The following is a 22916-nucleotide window of genomic DNA, read 5'->3' on the forward strand; positions in this document are numbered from 1 at the left end:
TACGGTAGGGGTGTGAGCTTTGTTCTAAATGCATTGTAATATCACTGCAGGAAGGGGGAGTTCAAGTAGGGCGGAGGTGACAGTGGATTTATTTTCTTATAAGAAGAGAATTGTTGTAGGAGGGAGGTAAAATCAGAGGCAAGGAGAGCAGCTAACAAGGCTGTTTTTAGTAACTTAGAAGAGAGATGACAGTGGCCTGAATTGCAGTAGATGGAAGGAGGTAGATGGATTTAAGAGATATTTATTTAGGAGGAAAAAATCAATTGTGAGGCTCTGATGGTGTGATGGTGGGCAGGATATGAGAGAGGAAATGGTGAGGATGATGTTTGGGTTTCTGGCTCGAGTCGCAGAGAGGGTGCTGCTACCATTTAGCTCCAAGGGGAGCCAGTGAAGGGGCACATTTGGGAAGGTTAGTGGAGGTGAAATGTGTTTTGTTCAGAAGTACCGGATTCGACTTACCTTTGGGAGATTCTAGTACGAAGTTGCGGAATTTAGGCATCTGGTTAGAAAGCTAGGGAAAAAAAGGGAGTTATTTATTTAGTTATCTTTTGCTTTATGACAAATTACCTTCAAAGTGTAGTGACTTAAAACAACAATAAACCTTTATAATTTCGGTTTCTCTGAGTATGATGGGAAGGGGTGCGTTAGGTTGGGGACCCCCTCGTGAGTCTGCAGACAAAACACTGGTCAGGGAGATGGTCACCTGACGGTTTGACGAGGCTGGAGGATCTGCTTCCAACAGGGCGCACTCACATGGCCGTCAAGCTGGTGCCAGTGGCACGTGGCATGAAATTCTCATCCTGTGGGCCTGTCCTCAGGGGCTGATTGAGTGTCTTCTAGCGGTAGCGCCTGACTTCCCCCAGAGTGTGTGATTTAGGGGAGCAGGGCAGAAACAGCAAGGTCTCCGGTTGACTCGGTCTCAGAATCCTAAACCGTCCCTTCCCCCATAGGCTGCTTGCCGCACAGACTGACCTTGATATGTTGGTGGAGGCCACACACAATGCAGACCTCGAGGACCATTGGAGCCATCTTTGAGACTGGCTATTTCAGTTGGAAATACAGATTTGAAAATCATTAGAATCTAGATGACAACTGATGTCCAGTGCTGGGCAAGGTCAGCTGAGAGAAGTGTGTGGAATGGAAAGGGGAGGCGCTAAGGACAGAGCCTGGGGAGAGACCCTGGGTTTTAAGGATAAGAAGGAGAGAAGTCTGTGAGGGAGATGGATGGCGAGGGTGACCTCTGGTGTGCCCCCGGGGTGAATTATTCTGCCCATTTTCACTCTCAAAGGTGCCCTGGATTGGATGGGAATCGTGTAGTCCCCTTAAGATAAAAGAGCAGGCAGAGCACCTGGAGGAGCACCTGGAGGTCACGCCACGGCTGTCATTGAAGATTCTGGCAGTGAGGTTGGACAGTGGGAGCAGAGACCCAGGGGAGTGAGGAGGGAAGAAAGGGGACAGTGTTATTTTTAGAAGCTTAATCAAGAACCAAAGAGAGAAAACGGGCCTTAAGAACATGTGGAGGGTCCGGTGCTGTGGTGCAGCGGGTTAATGCCCTGGCCTGAAGTGCTGGCATCCCATATGGGCACTGGTTCTAGTCCCGGCTGCTCCTCTTCTGATCCAGCTCTCTGCTGTGGCCTGGGAAAGCAGTACAAGGTGGCCTAAGTGCTTGGGCCCCTGCACCCACGTAGGAGACCCAGAAGAAGCTCCTGGCTTTGGATCGGTGTAGCTCCGGCCATTGTGGCCATCTGGGGAGTGAACCAGTGGGATGGAAGACCTCTCTTTCTGCCTCTACCTCTCTCTGTAACTCTGTCTTTCAAATAAGTAAAATAAATCTTTTTTTTTTTTTTTAAAAAAGAACATGTGGAGTAGTAGGAAAATTTTCCCCGAGGATGCCAGCCACAGGAATATGGTAACTGATGAAGATGCTGTCGTACAGAAGGAAGGGTTCATGGCCACCCACGTTCCCCAGAGTGAGGAAATGATCAGGAAGACAGCTTGGGACCCCTCAGTATCTCAAAACGTAAACCCAGGGGCTAGCATTGTGGTGCAATGGGTAAAGCCACTGCTGGCACTGCCGGCATCCCGTGTGGGTGCCAGTTCATGTCCCAGCTGCTCCACTTCTAATCCAGCTCCCTGCTAATGGCCTGGGAAAAGCAGCAGAAGATGACCCAAGTGTTTGGGCCCCTGCCACCCATGTGGGATACCTGGATGAAGCTCTTTGCTTTGGCCTGGCCCAGTGCTGGCTGTTGGTGGCCATCTGGGGGAGTGAACCAGCAGATGAAAAAGATCTCTTTCTCTTTCTGTATCTCTTGCTTTCAATAAATCAGTAAATCTTAAAAAAAAAAAAAAAAAAAAAAAAAAAAACCCTTAAACCTAGGACTAAGGTGCAGAAGCTGGTTGGGAAGGACTGGGAGGCCCTGAGGCCTGGAAGTTCCCATGTTGATACTCAGGCCTGCCTCGCGATCACTGGGGTCTTTATGGCCTCAACTCTATGCGCCCTGGCATCACAGTGGGTCCTGAGTGCCTGGGAGCACCGTGCCTGCTTAGCCTCTCGCTATCTTTGTGAAGCTCTTTTCTGGGACCCTCCCTGGTGATTGCCATTGCCCACTGGCTGGCAGTGGAGCAGCAGGACTCACATCAGGTGCATTGTGAGCTGGGCTTGTGGGTTGAGGTAGGAATGCTGAGGGTATCTTGGCTTGTGTGTGCAGCAGAATGAGCTGAAATATTTCAATTTCAATTCCATTCCTGGGAAGAGGAGAAAACTAGAACCAAGTCTCCATTGTCCGAGATAGCTCAGGCGGAAGCACTGGGGGCCCCTTATTGACCCAAAAGGAGACAAATGATATCTAAAAAGGTCAGAATTATTGCTTCACAAGGAAGAGAATCAAAGTCATGTAGCTAAGATAATACATGGTGTTTGAAGGGAAATGAATTCTTGCGGTAGTGAGCTGGTTTGTACCTCAGCAAAGATGGAGGAAGCTGGTGTAGCCAGCTGGAAGAGAGAGACCTAGGTGCATTTGAAGTGCCCACATCACCCCCCTATCCAGTAGACAATTAAGGCTCCCCTTCCGTCCAATAGTGAGCAGAGGCCTGTGACATCCCGCTGAGAGCCCAGAAGAAAGAGGTCCCACAAGAAAGGATTCTAGACCAGGGTTCACCTGCGTTTGGAAGAGGTGGAGGGTCTGGAGAGGGGAGGAGGGACACTGGGTGACAGGGCCTTATGGAGGAGAGGGCTGGGGAGTGAAGTCTGGCTAAGTGGACCTCAGAGGGTGAGGCCTTGCCTTCACCTCCACCTTGAGGCACAAAGGCAAGGTGGACAGTGAGAAAGTCCCTTCTCCTGCCTCTGAGCGCATCGGGGCACTTCCTGCAGCCCTTCAGTGAAGACAAGCCAACCTGTCCACTGGGCTAGAGGCCATATGCAGTTCTATGAAGATAACCACAGGGCCCTCCGGGTGATGGGGCAATGCCTGTCTGTCTCACCTGCCAATGCTTTTGCCACGTGCAAGCAGAGGAAGGGTGATTCCACGCAGGAGGTGCTGCTCTGACCCTGAGAGACTAGAATTATTCCAACCTCTTGCAGTGATCTCTTCACCTGGTCTGAGCACATGTGACCAAGTGACAAGCAACACCTCTCCTGTGGCTGTAGTTCACGTAAGTGAATGCCAAGGTCCTCTAAGGCGGACACTCTGGTAACTTGTGCATGTGCTGGGATGTGGCCATGCCAGACATTTGCAGATCAAGAGCCTTATTGGAGTGGGAGAGGGGCCAGCTCAGAGCTTGCCTGCCCTCCCCTGCTGCTTGGTGTTGGCTGCACACCCAGCCTCATAAATCCTATGCCCTCCCAGTCTGGACAGATTGGTGGTCTCACCACATCATCTCATAACGGCTGCCACGGAGCACCACGGAGCGTATTTCCAGCAGGGAGTCGACTCTTCCCGGCAGCCTTATAATTTAAAAACAAATTGATTTGCTATAATTGCAGATGTCTGGATGGTTTGGCCCTGCCAGGCCTCTTCTGAAGGCAAACGGCCTGGTCCAGCTGGGCGAGGCTGTTTCCTGACAAATGTGCGCTGCTCACACGAGGGTGTCTCTGCATCCCGAGTCCTTCCCCAGTTTATGGCAGGATGTAATTCCACATTGGGTATTTTTTTTTTTTAATGATTCCTTTTCTTGACGCTTGAAATTCTGAGTTTCATTTCTCCCCAGAGAGGTCCTGGAATCATCCAGCCATCCTCCTCGTCAAAGTTATGGGCAATTTGACCTGCCATTTAGCCATTTCCTGGAGACGGCTGAGTGGCTCCCGGGGCTGTTTCGGCCTTGCAGACAACACACGGTGTGTTATCGCCCATGCAGATGAGGCGGACGCCCGGGCTACTGGCTTGAGACTCGTTGCCCTTGCGAATGTTAATGCCTCCTCCTTCGGCCTGCCGAAGTCCTTGCCAAGTGCACCCACTCCAAGCGGGGCCTGGGCTCCTCCCTCTGAGTGACTGATTTGATTTTAAAGAGCACCGGGTTGAATAGACAGATTAAGGAGAGATTGAGCCACAAGGACTGTCATGTTCTGGAGAAGTTTCCAGAAGCCTGGGTGGGCGATGCAGACCTTGACTGAGCCCATACTGATAGGTAAAGCTGTGACTGCTGCCCACTGTCTTCCTCTGCCAGATGCTTATGGAACACCCAGAGGTGACGCAGACCTGGTTTTTTTCTGTGTGGTGGTGAAATAGGCTTTGTCAGATCTTTTCAGCACATGGTGTCAGTGCTCACAAACAGCACCATGTCAGCTTTTGTGGGCGCTGGGGTGGGAATGTTTTCATTACACCTGCAGCTATTTGCTGTGACAGGTGTAAGGCTAAGACAATACCTTCCAAGACAAGAACCCCATAGGGTGAGTGTCATTACCCCCATTTTTACAGAAAAGCAAGCTAGGGCGTGAGAGGCCAAGTCACCAGCTAAGTCACGTAGGCCGTGAGAATCAGGGCCAGGATTCAAAGCTAGGGACTGTCGACGAGGCTGCATTTCCTGTCTGCCTGGCCTGCCAAGGGTTGGAGGCAGCATCAGGGCCCCTGTGGATGTGGCCGGGGCATGGCTGCTCAGGACGGAAGAAGTAGGAATTGAACTTGGCTCCCTGAGCTGCCGCTGTCCTCTTCCTAGCCACTCTTCCCGCCTCTCGCTTGAAAGGGACCAGAGGCCTCCACAGGAGACTGCAAATTGGTGGCAATTTAATTGAGGAGATTTTCTGAGATTGGAACCAGCTGGAAAGAAGTAGAAAGCTCAGAAACCATCTTTGGGCTGGATCTAAATATAGCCTTGCCGAAGTGCTTAATTTTTTTTCCCCCTCACCATTTTGTTGTTGACTTTGAAGGAGCTTGGCTCCCTGGAGGAAATGTTTTTGGCTGGAGAAATAGAGTTTTTCTTCAGTTTGTCTTTTGTGTAAATAAGAGGAACATGAAGCACGAATGTTACACTGGTTCTTATTGATTAAATCCTAACAAGTTAAACAGCTTCACAGTTGGCCAGCTTAGCGTGCTCATGGCAGCCTTGTAGCTAATTGTGGGGAGGCCATGGCTGAGGTGACGAAACTTCTCTCTCGGGTCCGACTTCTTCTATCTCTTGTTCTCTCTCTCCCCATTGCTACCTGTTTCTGGTTCTTGTTGTAGTCCCATCTGTTTCTTTTCACCTGTGTCTCTCCTTTTGAAGAGTTCCATGAGTCTTTCCCTTTCATTGTCTGATTTAATCTTACATTTTTATTTATTTGAGAAGCTGAGAGAGAGAGACATACACAGAGATCTCTCATCTACTGGTTCATTACCCAAATACCTATAACAGCTAGACAGCTATGGCTGGGCTGGGGCTGAAGTCTGGAGCTGGAAGCACAATCTAGGTGCCCCATGTGGGTGGCAGGAACCTAATTACCACTGCTTCCCACGATCTGCATCAGCCGGAAGCTGGAGTGGGGAGCAGATATGGGCATCAAACCCAGGCACCACTATGTGGGGTATGGGCATCGTAGTCACTAAGCCCAGTGCCCACCTGTCTGTTTTTCCCTTGGGATTCTGCCGTAACAGCAGACACAGACTCTGAGCTCAAGGAATTTATAAGACCTCTCTCTGGTCTTTCCATCATGTTGTCTTTCCACTTGTCTATATAAGTGGCTGGGTGCAGCTGGTCATTATCAGATCTGCTTTTGTCATTGCCATTTAAGATGCTGGTTAAGATACATGTGTTCTGGGGCTGGCACTGTGGCATAGGGGTAAAACCACTGCCTGCAGTGCCAGCATCCCATATGGGCGCCGGTTCAAGTCCTGGCTGCTCCACTTCTGATCCAGCTCTCTGCTATGGCCTGGGAAAGCAGTAGAAGATGGCCCAAGTCTTTGGGCCCCCGCCCCCGCATGGGAGACCCGGAAGAAGCTCCTGGCTCCTGGCTTCAGATCGGTGCAGCTTCACCATTGCGGCCAACTGGGGAGTGAACCAGTGGATGGAAGACCTCTCTCTCTCTCTCTCTCTCTCTCTCACTTTCTCTCTCTCTCTCAGCTTCTCCTCTCTGTAACTCTTTCAAATAAATAAATAAATCTTTAAAAATAGACATGTGTGTTCCATATCAGAGTGCCTGAGTTTGAGTCCTGCCTCCATCTCCTAAATCCAGCTTACTGCTGATGTGCACCTGGGGAAATAGCAGGTGATGGCTCAAGTAGTTGGATTTCTGCCACTCACATGGGAGACTCAAATCACTCAATAAGGATTTTGGAAGGGAAGGGAAACTATGCATTTTATTACCTGAGTCCTTAGGAACACCTCTCCCACTTAGCTGTTTGTGAATCTTGGTTACTACTTCATGCCTGGCCAGAACTTCTCAACTTCAAATCTGGTCATGAACCCTACAGAGATGAAGGAAACTCTGAAACAATAAGTAAGTTTCTTAATAAACATGTCTACGTACACTAATGTTTTTTTATTTGACAGAGAGAGAGAGAGAGAGAGAGAGAGAGAGAGTGCTTTCCCATTTCTGGTTACTTCCCTAATGCCTGCAATGTCTGGGGGAGTCAGGAATTCAGTTTGATCTCTCATGTAGGTTGTAGCGACTCAAGTACTTGAGCCATTACCTGCTGCCCACCAGGGTGTGCATCAGCAGGAACTGGATTTAGGAGCTGAAGCCAGGATTCAAATTCAGACACTCTGACATGGAGTGGATATTTTAAGCAACATGTTAACTACTGAGCTAATTGCCTGTCCTGTTTATGTGTATTTTTAATTTTTAATTTTAAAAATTATTTGAAAGGCAGAGCACAGAGAGAGGAGGGGAGAGACAGAGAAATCTTCCATGTGCTGGTTCACTCTGCAAATGGCCACAGTGGCCAGTGCTGGGCCAGACCAAAGCCAGGAGCCAGGAGCTTCTTTTGGGTTTCCCACGAGGGTGTAGAGGCCCAAGGACTTGGGCCATCCTCTGCTGCTTTCCCATGCATTAGCAGGGAGCTGGATTGGAAGTGGAGTAGCTGGGACTAGAACTAGTGCCCATATGGGATGCTGGCTTTACTCACCATGCCACAACACCTGCCCCGTGTGTATTTTCTGAGGGAAGTTTCATGGATGTCATCATATGCTCACGGTTGACTATGAGCTAAATAATATTAAGAACAAAACTATCCTATCAATGAGGCAGCAGGTGAGCAGACCTTAGAAAAGTAAGACTTCAGCTCTGGATGTGGGTTCTTTATGAATCTTCACTCAATCAGTTGCCTTCTTTACCTTTGAAGGGTACCAGTAAAGAAAGCAAGCAGTTATCTTCTTTGTATTTATCTTACCCATGGGGTTGATTTGCAACTTAACTGGTAAAATTATTGGACTTTATTATATGCTTCAAATAGTAGACTGTTTCCATTGTAGGTGAAGGACAGCATTACTATGACCTTATTCTCTGCTGTATTCTAAAATTGTAGGATTGGAACAGAGCTAAAAATTCAGGTGCTGCATCCTGAAGTCCCAACTTTTGTTGGGATCCAGAATCTTCACCATAACATCTCCATCAAATGATACTGTAACTACTTCTGGAAACAGAGAACACTCTTATTCATTCATTTATTCATACCTTCAACTCTACCCTCCCGCAGGCCATGGACTTTGCTTGAGTCTGGGAATTTGATGACGAGCAAGACAACCAATGCCTTTGTCCTCAGGGAGTTTTCAAATCCAGCAGTCGAGACAGACAGACACTGAGTAAGTATAAAGAGTGTTAGATCCCGAGAGCTTTGATGCTAATGCGAGCATGCAGTGGGGACTCCTTTGGTGTGGGTGTGGTAGTGGTCATGAGAAGTTTCTCAGAGGAACTAACATTCAAGCTGAGCTGAAGAGGGGGCGCGGATCAGTAAGAGCAGGGATGATTGGGTGGAGGGAGTGCCATAGTAGAGGACCCAGCACATTCAAGGCTCCAAGCATGGAGCAAACGGAGCAAAGCTTACGGGAGAAAGTGACGGAAGCCCAGCCTGGCTGGGACAGAAAAAGAGAATGAATAGAAGAGTGGTTTAATGCAGCACATTTCAATTTTTTTATAGACCTGGGCTTGGAAGTGCTCCTTGAAATATCTCCTTTAACCTTCCACCTATGGCCTTTAACCTTTTCACCTGTGGCCTATACACTCAGGTAGACAAAATCTTTATGGGGCTTGTTAAAAGACAAGTTTCCTTTTCTATTTCCTTATATTTGGACAGAATTTTGAAACAAGAAACAAAATGACCCCTTGTTTGGGGTCTGCTGAATCTTGCCACCTCCACTACCTGTCCCCAGCCTTATGCACCTGTGAATTCTAGAGAATTACTGAGAGCCAGCTTAAGGGTTTTGTAAGGATGTTTTCACCTGTGTACTTCCCCATCAGACTGCCTGCTCCACAGGACAGGGATCATGACTTATTCTCTTGAGGGGTGGGGTGCAGTGTGTGGAGCACAGGGCCTCTCATACAGCAGGTACTCAATTAGTGCTTTGTGGTTGGCAAATGAATGGCTTATCTGAGAATCAGTGATGAATCTTACAAACAGATAGCACAGAAAGATAAGCAGCAAAGCTGGAAGAGCCACAGCAGGCGCTGTCAGTGTCATGCCAGGAAATTGAGGTTTCTTCTAATGCCACAGATTTTATGGATGTTGTGATTACATTTCTCAGTATATGTTTCTCTCCTCTAAATTACAGTAGTTCCCCTGGTTACACAATACTTGACTTAAACAAATTTAATATCATGCAAGCGATTGCCTAAAAACCATAATTAGATTTTAAAGGCCTAGGAAAGTTTGCATAATCAAGCAACAAAGGAGTCCAGTGTGATGATGAATACTGCAATGCTAAAATGTGAGCCTGGCAAGAACTCATCTGAAGAGGAGGCCTTTGCTCTCTAATCTGTGTTTCTGTTGCTTTGACTTCTCAATGTTTGGGCTCATGTTGTCTTATTGTATCTGTTATTCTATTGTATCGTATTATGTCACAGTATATTGTAATGTAGTCTTGTGGCTGACAGCTTCCAGGTAAGTTCCCCCAAATCCCTGCCTCCTGACCTTTATGCTCGTGTGTAGTCTCCTCCCTTTAAGTGAAGACTGTACTTTGTGTTTCATGACAAACTGATGGAATGTAACAAAAGTGGTGGCATCACACCTATGAGATTAGGTTATAAAAATACTGCAGTTCTGTTTTGGGACTCCCCATTTCAGGCTCTCATTCACTAGCCCTGGGAGAAGCCGAATGCCATATTGTGTGCTGCCCAGTGGAGAAGTCCACATGGCAGAGAATCAAAAGTTGTTCCCAGCCAGCAACAAAGAATTGAGGACTTCAATTCTACAGTCCATGAAATGTTGAATTCCACCAACAGTCACTTAAGAGAGCTTGGAAGTGGATCCTCCCCTAGCCCAGTTTTCAGCTGAGAACAAGCCTCAGCTGGCCCCTTGGTTGCAACCTTGGGAGAGATCTTAGGGCAGAGGGACCCTACTAAGTCACATCTGGGTTCTCGCCCCATAGGAATGGTAGAATAATCACTGCTTAATGTGTTTTTAAAAATATTTATTTATTTATTTGAAAGTCAGTTACACAGAAAGAGAAGGAGAGGCAGAGATAGGTCTTCCATCCGCTGGTTCATGCCCCAGTTGGCCGCAACAGCAGGAGCCGTGTAGATCTGAAGCCAGGAGCCAGGAGCTTCTTCTTGGTCTTCCATGTGGGTGCAGGGGCCCAAGGACTTGGGCCACCTTCTGCTTTTCCAGGCCATAGCAGAGAGCTGGACCAGAAGAGGAGCAGCCAGGACTCGAACCGGCACCCACATGGGATGGGGGCACTGTAGGTGGCAGCTTTACTCTATACCACAGTGCCAGCCCCTGTTTAATGTTTTACACAGATAAGTTTGGGATAACTTTTTATATAGTAATATATCCCTAATATGACACCACCTGTGGGTTGATGCTATAAAATATTTAAAATTGGGGAGTGGCTTTATAATGGCCCATGAATGAAGCCTGGGAAGATTTATGATGTATGTTCTAGAGAACACCTAAATGAAGTTGGACAGGCTGTTGGTAGAAATTTGGACTTCAATGACGTTGAGCACTCAAAAGAAGTAAGAAGCATATCTTGGAAACTAGAGGGGGAAAGATCTTTTTTAGGTAGCAATAGAAACTTAACATTATTGCCTACAGCAATGTGGAAAGTAGGAACTGTGCTTAATGATCTGGGTGATTTAGCTCAGGAGATTTCCACCCATGTGAGAGACCTGGATTGAGTTTCTGGTTCCTGTTTTGTCCTGACCCACTCACAGCTGACCAGGTATCTGGGGAGTGAATCAGATGGGAATTCTCGCTATCTGTCTGTTTCTCTTTGTCTCTCAAGTAAATAAATAAAAGAAAAATATAAGCCAAAAACAAACAGATAAACAAAGGCACCTTGGAGGAAATGCAAACTGTTACAAGAAGAAAACTTCAAAGAAATGGATTAAAATGCTCAAAGATCTAAGACAGTGCAGCCAAGGGCACAGACTAGGAATTAATGAAGAAGGAAGACTCGGAGATTGCAAACAGTTTTTGGATATTTACAATTTGGCAGCAGAAACAAAATACTCAGTTGCAGCATCCAAAGACTGCACAGTGATGACAAGGATTTAGTTTTTTTCACAGCAGCCTTTCCATCAGCTTGAACCTGACCTGGTGCACGGTTGGGACTCAAAAAAAGGAATTACCTTTCTCTGAAGGGAGGAGAGAACTTACACTTTGATTATGGCCTTGTCTAAATAATGTTGGAGTTTGTGAACTCAGGAGGCTTCCATAGCCTTGGCAGCTCATGACAAGAGCCTCGGGTGATTACTGACATCATAAATAAGAGTGTCAATTGTTAAATCAACACCAGGAGTCACTGTGCACTTACTCCCCATGTAGGATCTCTATCCTTAATGTGTTGTACGATGAGAATTTATGGTAAAACTAGCATTCAGGCCGGCGCCGTGGCTCAATAGGCTAATCCTCCGCCTTGCGGCGCCGGCACACCGGGTTCTAGTCCCAGTCGGGGCGCCGGATTCTGTCCCGGTTGCCCCTCTTCCAGGCCAGCTCTCTGCTGTGGCCCAGGAGTGCAGTGGAGGATGGCCCGAGTACTTGGGCCCTGCACCCCATGGGAGACCAGGAGAAGTACCTGGCTCCTGCCATCGGATCAGTGCGGTGCGCCGGCCACGGCGGCCATTGGAGGGTGAATCAACGGCAAAGGAAGACCTTTCTCTCTGTCTCTGTCTCTCTCTCACTGTCCACTCTGCCTGTTAAAAAAAACAAAAATAAATAAATAAATAAATAAAATAAAAAAAACTAGCATTCAAACAGTACTTTATACTTTGTGTGTCTGTGTGGGTGCAATCTGTTGAAATCTTTACTTAATGTATACTAAGTTGATCTTCTGTATATAAAGATAATTAAAAATGAATCTTAATGAAGAATGGAATGGGAGAGGGAGTAGGAGGTGGGATGGCTTGTGGGTGGGAGGGTGGTTATGGGGGGAAAACTGCTATAATCCAAAAGTTGTACTTTTGAATTTATATTTATTAAATAAAAGTTTTCTAAAAAAAAAAAAAAAAAAAGGAAATGGAGCAGCCAGAACCTGAACTGATACACATATGATATGCTAGAGTTGCAGGTGGCAGATTAACCCACTCTACCACAACGTAGGGCTTGTGCCTATCTCTTCCTATGAAGCTACTAAATGCTGTAGTATAGCAAGATGAGATGGTAAACCAAGAGAAAGGAAGGCACAGGGTCTAAGCAGTAGATGCCAACACAAGGCAGGAGTGGAGAAAATACATATTAGAGAAAGAGGTTCCCAAATGACAGCTGTGTAATTAGCCTGGAGAGCAAGCAGTACAGACTGGTACGGGCCAGAAGGTTCTGGAGATATTTCTTCAAGAACATGACCCTGATGACATACCTACTGTGTTTGAATGCCTTGAGGGGGAGCCTTACACAATTGGGAAGTGTTTGGAGTTGAACTGATGATAAGTACCTAGAAAACAACAAGACTATTATTGAATACAGGGAAAATAAAGTGATGTGCAGGAATGGAACAGCAATCAAGGTATGTAAGTGGCTTGGTTGTGAGGATCATTTGCATAAATATCTAACTAAATATCAACATAACCAGATTTACCTTCTGTCTCTTGTGAGTAAGGGCACAGAAGGATGGGAAAGCCTGCAGGTATGTGATGGGACCAGGAGGAAGAATTGAATCTTCATCCAGATGAGCCAGTAGAGTCTAAAAATATTTTTACTAGCAATACAAGCATGCCATTTAGTGACACAGAAGTAAATTCAAAAGAAAATTAGGTAAGAGGGTTGAAAGTAGTTATGTCTGCGGAGTGGAAAATGGAGTGGAGATTGCGGTAGTGATAGGAAGCAGGCTGGTGTTTTAATAATAAGTCTTACAGAATATTTCCCTTTTAAACTGTGAACATGTAAATATTTGACAGAAAAGGCAGACTAAATTAATAAGAAGTGGAAGAAAGAAGGAAAGTAAACTAGGTGGTAGCAAAAGAATAGGACCAATTTATAAATAGCAGGGCATTGATTTAGGCTACAAAATGAAAATAGTAAAAAGCTACAGAGGTAACCGAAAGTCTGTCTTCCACGCTGTATGCAGTCAATTTGTATTGCTTGGACTGTGAAAATTATTTTGGAGACCTATTTAGAGAGTTTGTTAAAGAGCTTATGTAAATGAAATGCCTGGCATGGTAAAGAAGCAGTATTTCCGAGGCAAAAAATGGAAGACCCTGTGCAGCAGAGACTTGGAGCTGGGGAGTTTCTGTCTCTCAGCAGAAAGCCTATAGGGTGGACTTTAACACTGCCTTTGCAAGCAAACAACTGTTCAACGTGACTGTTTTCATGACTCAGAAGCAATTTAAGATAATTATTTATTAGGTATGTAATGCATGCCACGTCCTTACTATCTATTTGCACATTAACACTGAGAGAAGGGTGTGAAATCCCTAATATATAGGTGAGGAAGCTGAGTCTAAGAGAGGTTAATTCACCTATTCCAATCCACTAGACTAGCAGGTGCTACTGATGGGGTGTAACCCTGGGTCCATCTGAATCCGGAGCTGGGACTGGGAAAAAGTGGCAGAATTTCGGGTCCTGTGGCTTTCATGAAGTCCAGGATAATAACCTCCTGCCTTCAACATCATGAAGGGCTGTAGCTGCAGAGGAAGGAGCAATGGACCAGGAGGCAGGCCACTGGGTTCTAGAGTCTGGCCTCAGCCTCTAAATTGCTGAGTGATCTGGGACAAGTTCCTTCATTTCTCTATGCCTCTAGTTTACATCTTTTTTTTTTTTTTTTTTTTTTTTCAGGCAGAGTGGACAGTGAGAGAGAGAAACAGAGAGAAAGGTCTTCCTTTGCCATTGGTTCACCCTCCAGTGGCCGCTGCGGCTGGCGCGCTGCGGCCAGCGCACCGCGCCGATCCAATGGCAGGAGCCAGGTACTTCTCCTGGTCTCCCATGCGGGTGCAGGGCCCAAGGACTTGGGCCATCCTCCACTGCACTCCTGGGCCACAGCAGAGAGCTGGCCTGGAAGAGGGGCAACCGGGACAGAATCCGGCGCCCCGACCGGGACTAGGACCCGGTGTGCCGGCACTGCAAGGCGGAGGATTAGCCTAGTGAGCCGTGGTGCCAGCTAGTTTTCATCTTGAAAATGAGGAATTGGAATGAATTATCTCTTACTTTCCTTTTTAAAAAATATCTGGTGATTCTGTAATTCATCCCTGATTCACAGGAAATATGACAGTGACATAAGAAATCAAGAGTGGTCAGCACCCCCAGTGCTGCCTGGGGCTTGAATCCTTTGGCACTGCTCAGCAGAGGGAGGTAGGGAGGGTTCCCAGTTCTCTCTGGCATCCCATATGCTGGCTGACTGTTGTCACTGGGTGCCCTCGATTGTAGAGGTGGCAAGGTCATGGATCTTGGATCTCGTTCGCTCGTTCATTCTTGCTTTTATATGCCATGAATAATGATCAGGCACTGCTGGGGGATCCAGAGATGGGCAAGATATGATTCCTGCCCTCTAGAAGCTCCTGGTATTGGAGAAAGGAAAACACGTAAATGAGTGGCTGTAATGAAATAATTTGTGTATCTAAGAAAGAAATCTTCACCCGAGATAGTTAAGGCAGGAGGAGGTGGTCAGACATGACCACCCAGAGAAGGGAGGAGAATTACTCTTGATAGATGAGTTAGCACTGGTCAGGAGGATAGGACTTGGGAGCAAGAATGACAGGAAGAGCATTGTAAGAGGAGAGAACAGCATGAGCAAAGGCAAAGAAGTATGGGAAAGCAGCTGGTTGTGTTCAGAAAACTCTGCAAGAAGTGAAATAAGTTGTCCTCTCCTTGTTAGCTGGGTGAGGGTATGAGGAGTCTCTTCCCAGGAGAAAGGCGTATTAGGTCCACTAAGGCTCGTAGGTAGAGGGATGGTCCTTAAGAAGGGTGGGGAAGGTCTTGGCAGTGACATAAAGACTACATGGACAGGATTCGCAGGAGGGCTGCAGTGGAAGGAAGGGAGAAGGTGCGAGGGGCACAGAGCAGAGTGGGGATGAGGACGGGTGAGCAGGGGCTGTGTTTTGGTCAGAGCTGAATATGGTAGGCATGAGAATGATGGGCATGATTGAGTGATGCTGGCTGTCTAGGCAGGCAGAGGCCCCTACCCAGGATGGGGTTAGAGGCTGCTGGAGCTGCCAGGTGTGCCCCTGTTGCCAGCGGCAGCTTTGGCTGAGGGTCTCTGATCGTAGTATGAGAAAGGCTTTTGTGCTGGAGGCTTTGGGCTTTCAGAAGTGCCCACCCACGTGGCCTGGCAGACTCTGACTGGCAACAAGGGGGCCCTTCTCCACTGGAAGGCTTCTGATCTCGCTCGATCTGTTTCCCTCACTACAGAGTGAGGATGATGACAATAACAGCAGTGTCTAAGTGTTGAGGTTGAACCAAAGAGGACCAAAGCAACTTGATGACAGTGATTTGAACTGCAAATAACTGTGCTGATTGGAGTTATCTTACACTTCCCTAAACCCTGGTCCTGTGTTCCATGCCCCTAGGACCTCCCTGAAGGAGGGGACATACTTGCTGAAATGAAATTTGAGTTACCCGTATACCTTCCAGTTACCGAATCTGCTTCCAGGAATCTGCGATCTTTGGGTTGCATTGCACAGCAATGTGAAGGCAGGAGAAGCACATTCATTCTCTTGAGCTTTCATTATTGTTTTCATTAAGACAGGGCTTAGAATGATTGAAGCATTCAGTAATTCAATTTTTAAACTCATACATATTCATATGTAACATTTTATTTGAGAATAATTTTTAGGGGGCCAGTTCTGTGGCACAGTGAGCTAAGCTGCCTCCTGCAATCCAACATTGGAGGACCAGTTCAGGTCCTGGCTTCTCCACTTCTGATCCAACTCCATGCCTATGCACCTGGGAAAGCAGTGGAGTATGGCCCAAGTCATTGGGCCTCTGCCACCCACATGGGAGACCCAGATGGACTTTCAGGCTTCTGGTTTTTCACTCTGGCCAGCCCTGGCTGTAGTGGACAGGATTCGCAGGAGGGCTGCAATTGGCCGTAGTGGCTGATTGTAGGGTGAACAGTGGATAGAAAACTCTCTCTTTCTGCTTTCCAAATAACCAAATAAATAATCTTAAAAAATTTTGTGCCGTAAGTGTGTGTTTGTATGCATCTGTGCAGGTATTGATGCTTTATTGTATAGGAAGTTGAAAGAGTAAGGTAGGGTTCAAGGCTATTATTTGGGGGCCACCCTTCAGCACAATACCTCCACTTCCCTTCACTTTGTATTGCTGCTCCCCTCCAACCTGTACATCTCTTCCCTTATAAGCAATGCAGCCAAAGTCTCCTGAGGGTGGTATTTGAGCATCAGAGGAAGAGGATTTATGCTCTTTGAAGGCTGTGACCCACTACCCAACCCTGCTTTTGCTGCAACTAATGTTTACTCATTTTAGTTTCAGTGATTAGCTCCTGGTGGGGATGTATGAGAGGCCGTGTTTTCTGTTTTAGACCTTTTGTTGTTAAAATAAGGTAATCTGAGAAGCCTACCATTGTGTGCAGCAACCAAGGACTGGCCTCAGGTGACCTATGTGTAGGAGTGACAGGCAGGCAACATACTCTGGCATGACTTACAGTGGCACCTGTCTGTTAAATAATCTGAGCATTGGTCACTCTGCCAGAACCCTTTCTCACCCCTTCTCTTCTCTCCATTGCCCTGACTGTTCCCGCTTGGGCCTGTTATGGCTTTCTCCTGTGAAGGGCATTTTATTCCCAGACTACAAATTGGAATTGAACGTGAGATCCTTCTGGAATGGAAGTTGCTGTAGTGATTAGTGTTAATTCCTAACTCTTTCCTGGGCAACTCTCTCTTTCTCTTCTTGATACCTACTGACTTCTTCCTTCTCTACTCTGTATTTTCTCTGCCTCAGAGCCTTTTCTTACTTATAACTGTGGCTTATCAAGACCCTGTGTGGCTTGCTGATACTTTGTGGTCCTCTTCTGCCTTCAGCTCCCATAGCTAACTGGCCCATTGTGTCAGCACTTTCTGCTTAAAATCTTGAGAGACTTGGCTCAGCACATCATTTTATACCAGGAGAAGTGGCCATGCCTACCTCTGTCTAATCAGATCTGGTTATGAGGGAATGGGGCAGTGCACTAGCACTAGCTCATCTATGTTTTACTAAACTGGAATTGTCATCTCCAGTATGTGCGAAGTCTCTCCTTCAGACAGCGAAACCTGTAAGAAAAACTTCAGAATGTACTTTCCACTCAGAAGACTGGGATTAAACATCTTAAATTTAGGCCCCCTGTAGGTAATAGTCTTTGAATTTATTTTGCACTAAAACTTTATAGCTCCTCAATTATATTTCAGGTACTCATAGTCTCTCAAGTAATTAGGCAGGAACTAAATTCAGTTAAACATCCCTAAAAATGAAGTCAGTAGCTGTCTCCTTCCAATAGTCTCTGGGTTCTCAGTTGCGCCCCTGCTATAGGGCTGCCAGCCCAACTCAGATCCCAGGTGCAGAGTTGGAAGACTTGCTCATGAGATGAAAGTTTCTGCTAATAGAGGGAATCCATCAGTCAAATGCCCCAAGATACGGAGGTAATTTCTAGCAAAGGTTTTTGTGGCATTAATTTGTTTTACTCTGACAACTTGATTAATCAGTTTTATTGTGACAACTTGTTTTGCTGCAATGCTGCCTAATCAGGGAGCTGTCACCAAAATACTTTATGGCTTCCCTATTTTCCATCACAAATCAAAAACTCCAGCAACAGCTCACCAACATAAGAAGAAGTGATAATTAAAATGCATTCCGACAGAATTAGCAGGCATTCAGTGGGGGTGATGTTATTAGGAGAGATTGCACTTGCAGAGAAGGGAACAATCAGACAGCACTGTGTCTAAGTAATTGCTTGGCTCCCCTGGTGAATCCCAAGTGCCACACCTGTGTACGAGTTCAGGGTGTGAGCTGAGAGTGCTGCACACACCCCGGCTGGATGCCTGCAGTTTTCCTTGCTGATGAGGGACAAGCACTGCCTCTGCCCTTGGCTGATCAGCAAGAGCAGGCCAACAGATTGATCCAACAGAAGCAGGTAGCAGACAGCACTTGTGGGGTATAGAGAGCACCAGAGGAAGCGTGCAGGAAACTCACTCCCACCTGCCTTCTCAGTGCTGTGCAGGAAGGAGAGGAGGGTGGGCAAGAATGGTGGGGAGACCGGGGAATGAGGAGAAGGGCAGGAGGGAGTGCATCTCCCAGAGGGGCTTCAGAAGTGATCATTTTGTAGAAGCCACGAAATTTACTTTTTTACCTTTATGCCTACATTATACCCATAGCAGAGATAGTGATCCATTGAAAGCACAGTATGGGGGCCGGTGCTGTGGCGCAGCAGGTTAAAGCCCCAGCCTGCAGCGCCAACATCCCTTATGGATACTGGTTCGAGTCCCAGGTGCTCCACTTCTGATCCAGCTCTCTGCTATGGCCTGGGAAAGCAACAGAAGATAGCCCAAGTCCTTAGGCCCCTGCACCCACTTGAGAGACCCAGAAGAAACTCCTGGCTCCTGGCTTTGGATCAGCTCAGCTGTGGCTGTTGCATTCATTTGGGGAGTGAACCAGTGGAATGGAAGACCTCTCTCTCTCTCTCTGGCTCTACCTTTCACTGTAACTCTATCTTTCAAATAAATACAATAAATTTTTTATATCATAGCAATCTGAAATCCACTAGATTGTTCATATTTATAAAAAACAAAACATAACAACAATGCCTACTATTTCTAAAGTGTTTCCCAGGTGTTGGATACTGTATAAGTTGCTATGGAGACATTGTATTGTTTAATCATTGCAACAACCATTTAAAGTCAGCATCATCAGCTCCATTTCTCCATGGAGGGAAACTGAGGCTCAGCAAGGTTAAATAACTTGTTTAAAGTCTTGTGGCCAGAAAGCAACAGAGCCAAGATTAAAACAGTCTGACTCCCACATTCAGATTTCCCCACTGGGCCTCATCAGGGCTCCCCTCGCTATGAGCCTGGAGGCAATCCCCTGACAGCCTGATTTCCTTCTCACAGGGAACCAGGCTGGCTGCCTGGGATTGTCCGCCATCTGTTTAGATGCAAGTGGAGGGGCCTCCTGGCTCAAGGTCAGGCCAGCACATGCTGCGGGTCCAGCTGTGTATGCTGGAGTGGGGAGGGCAGGGGAGACCAGCTCCGCTTACACTCGGCAGCCTGTCTCCTTGCATCCTGAGCTATGGATGGGCCACACATGCTCTCCTGGGGAGGGTCCTGATTTGCAAGAGCTATGGAGATGAGTATTATGATAAGCGGGACATTTATGGCCCCAGATGCCACGGGGCACAGAAGTCAATATGCTACATGCTCATTTAGCATGTTTGACTCTAATGGAACAGGTTGGAAATAATTGGCTTTTTAAAGAAATGCTGCATTTCATTTCATTTCAGTCAGAAGGCACACACCCTCTGGGTGGTTGTAACTCCAGTCTTCACAAATTTTCCTCATTCTAAGATTGGCAAGTGGAGGATGGTGGAGGAAATAGATGCATATGGGTAAGGAGCAAGATAGCAAAGAAGGTGTTCCTGGAAGGAATATGTAAAACTGGGTATATTTCAAATTGTGTAGGCTTCTCAAAATGTCAGGAGTTTTGTGGTAGTTAGATTTTTTTTCCTATCTGGTGGTGTTTTCTTAGACATGTGGATAAGTAGTTCCCTGCTAGCTCATCAAAAGCTAGCAAACTCTGATTTGGGGTGGTTGGAATCAATTTGTCTTTTCCTCTTGCACTGGTTCCCAGTTGAAATCTGTGAAAAGGAGAATGACTTGATGCTTGACAGTGATGAGTTTTAGAATTGACCAAAGGATATATTTTTTATGTCATTCAAGCTCTAGCTGGCAAAGTAGAAACTATACCAGTCATTTCTACAGGGAGGATTGGATATAGGGAATTGATTAAATGGGTTGAGAGACTGAAAGAGCAACAAGGGAATATTGAGGCAGCACAGAGACAGTAACTGCACTGGACAGCTACCATTCCAGACCTTGGGGGACAAGGAGGGAGGTTGGAATTGTCAAAGTCCAGAAGCTCTGAGGAGGATCCCTTATTGTGAGGAGGTAGACGGGTGGGGAAGGGGCTGTCTGGTTGGAGCTAATGCCTCAGGAGCCCAAGGAGAAGCTCCAGCATGGTGGATCTGGGGCCGAGACCTCTGAAGAAGGGTCTCTGCTTGGGCAGTGCAGCTACCTCTGAAGGGCGCAATGAGGCTGATGGTGGGAGTGTGGAAGGAAGCTGGAATGGAACCAACTCCTCTGGTAGCCGACTGCAGTGTGCTGGGTGAGGTCCCACCATGAGGGTGACACCGGAACTGACACCGACATTCCTTCTGCTTCCTCTCCCCTTCCAGAGGGCCTCCATCTGTCCCTGCTGGGGAAAACAGCCTAACAGGACAATGGCTGGCAAAGGCATGATGTGGCTTTCAGGGCCCTATTAGGGCCCTACCCCCATTGCAGAGTATATAAGGGCACTTCAAGAAGTTCACGGAACAACGGAATTAAAAGGTAAGGTTATTTTGGTTCCAAAAAGATTGAAATGCTTGCATAGTTTTTTCACAATAAACACGACATTTTTGAATACCCCTGTATGCATGGATTTATTTATTTATTTATTTATTTATTTATTTTGACAGGCAGAGTGGACAGTGAGAGAGACAGAGAGAAAGGTCTTCCTTTACCGTTGGTTCCTCCTTCAACAGCCGCCGCGGCCAGCACACCGCGCTGATCTGAAGCCAGGAGCCAGGTGCCTCTCCTGGTCTCCCATGCGGGTGCAGGGCCCAAGGACTTGGGCCATCCTCCACTGTACTCCCGGGCCACAGCAGAAAGCTGGCCTGGAAGAGGGGCAACCGGGACAGAATCCGGCGCCCCGACCGGGACTAGAACCTGGTGTGCTGGTGCCGCAAGGCGGAGGATTAGCCTAATGAGCCACGGCGCCGGCCCTGTATGCATGGATTTCAAAACTTTTTCAAGCAAACTTTTTCATCAAAATAAACTTAACTTTTAATTCCACGTTCCCCTAATACTTGAAGGTGTTTTTGGAGGAGCATGGGTATGAAACTGAGAGAGGCTTACTATCATGTACAAGCTATCTGTATAATATAGCACAGTGGCTGAGAGCATGTAGGAAATTAATGTATCAGCCTTGACAAGATCCTAACTGTATGTATAATGTCAGTACTCATTAAGGCTCTGGAGGGCAAAGAAAACCATGATGAGAGTTACTGCATTTGCTACTGCTTTGTATGACCTCTTCTGATACAATTGTATTCTTGGCTAAGGATATTAATACTGTGTGGGGGTGGGGGATGGGGTGGGTGGGGTGCTTTCTCTGTCTCTAATCTGGAGTCCTCAAAAAAAAAAAAAAAAAAAAAAAGCAACCTGCAGTTGGTTCCAGAAGTATGATTGGCACAAAATTCCCACTGCTATGGGTTAGGTTTTGAAAGAAGTGTCAGGAAAATGGGGCCATAAGAATGTTGTAGTCAGGACTGTCACATGAGAGCGGTAGGAACAGCATAATATAGAAAGATTAATGGGACATTGTGGCACAGTGGGTAAAGCTACCACCTATGATGCCAACACCCCATATGGGCACTGGTTAATACCCTTGCTACTCCATTCTGATCTGTCTCCCTACTAATGGTTTGGGAAAGGCAATGGAAGATGGCCCAAGTGCTTGGGCGCCTGTTACCCATGTGGGAGACCTGGTTGAAGCTTCTGGCTCCTGAATTCAGCCTGGCTCTGTCCTATCTGTTGTTGTCACTTGGGGAATGAATCAGTAGATGGAAGACCAACCTCTCTCTCTCCCTCTCCCTCTCTCTCTCTCTCTTTCCCTCTCTCTCTCTCCCTCTCTCTGTAAGTCTGACTTTCAAATAAATAAATCTTTTTAAAAAAGATTGCCAGAATGTCTAACAGCCAAGAGAAAAATTGAAGATCTCATGTTACTTTACCATTGTGAGTTAACCTTTGTTTTTACAGAAAAGTCTTTTGAGAACTATGACCTTGGCTTTGGCTATTTTATGTAAGCGAAATGAGGTTTTAAAAATGGCTTTCAAAGGCGTCTTGGAAACAATTTTATACTTCAGAAAGGTGACTTTTAAGTCGAATATTAAAAATATCTAATCCTATCATCTCAAGATTGTTCAACTGAAGAGTTAAACAAACTGACTTTGGTTATAACTTGGCTTAGAAAAAGATGCCTGGTCTGGAATGTAGTTGACTGAGACAAACAGGAGGAGGTAGCCACAGACTGGGCAATTAGGATCAAAACGTTTATCTCTAGGATTATCAATCTTGGGAAAGTCACACCCTCTCCCCTTTATTTGTAGGATCTGTAGGCCATGGCTTTTGCAACTTCTAAGCTTAGTGGGTTGACTGAGCTCTCCTGGGCAGCTTCTATCAGGCCTATAGCAGATCCATTTGGTGTCTTAGCTGTGCCTGGCTGACCTGAAGAAGGCAAAGGGGTAGGAAATGGAGGCATCAGATAAGACATGGTGAGGGGGGCAGACATGGTGAGGGAGGCAGACATGGTGAGGGGGCACACTCTTCAACTTCTGAAGGAGAAGTGGGAACAAGGATATTGTTGGCTTAGATGAGGGCTTGCTCAGAAATTTGAGCTGCATGGCCGACGCGTGGCTCAGTAGGCCTCCGCCTCCGCCTTGTGGCACCGGCACACCGGGTCCTAGTCCCGGTCAGGGCACCGGATTCTGTCCCGGTTGCCCCTCTTCCAGGCCAGCTCTCTGCTGTGGCCCGGGAGTGCAGTGGAGGATGGCCCAGGTGCTTGGGCCCTGCACCCCATGGGAGACCAGGAGAAGCACCTGGCTCCTGGCTTCGGATC

At 46.9% G+C, this 22916-nt stretch overlaps 1 long non-coding RNA gene across 1 annotated transcript in view; it reads left to right on the top strand.

Annotated features, from left to right (window-relative positions):
- The window catches only part of LOC127491737 (uncharacterized), an 81998-nt gene extending 61411 nt beyond the window's left edge, over positions 1 to 20587 (top strand). The window contains exons 3-4 of the long non-coding RNA XR_007920630.2: positions 8106 to 8211; positions 20434 to 20587. This is a non-coding gene — a long non-coding RNA (uncharacterized lncRNA). The remainder of the gene's footprint in view (positions 1 to 8105; positions 8212 to 20433) is intronic.
- Positions 20588 to 22916: the final 2329 nt, after the last annotated feature.

The sequence above is a fragment of the Oryctolagus cuniculus genome, chromosome 1 (genome assembly GCF_964237555.1).
Source record: "Oryctolagus cuniculus chromosome 1, mOryCun1.1, whole genome shotgun sequence".
Classification (NCBI taxonomy): Eukaryota; Metazoa; Chordata; class Mammalia; order Lagomorpha; family Leporidae; genus Oryctolagus; species Oryctolagus cuniculus.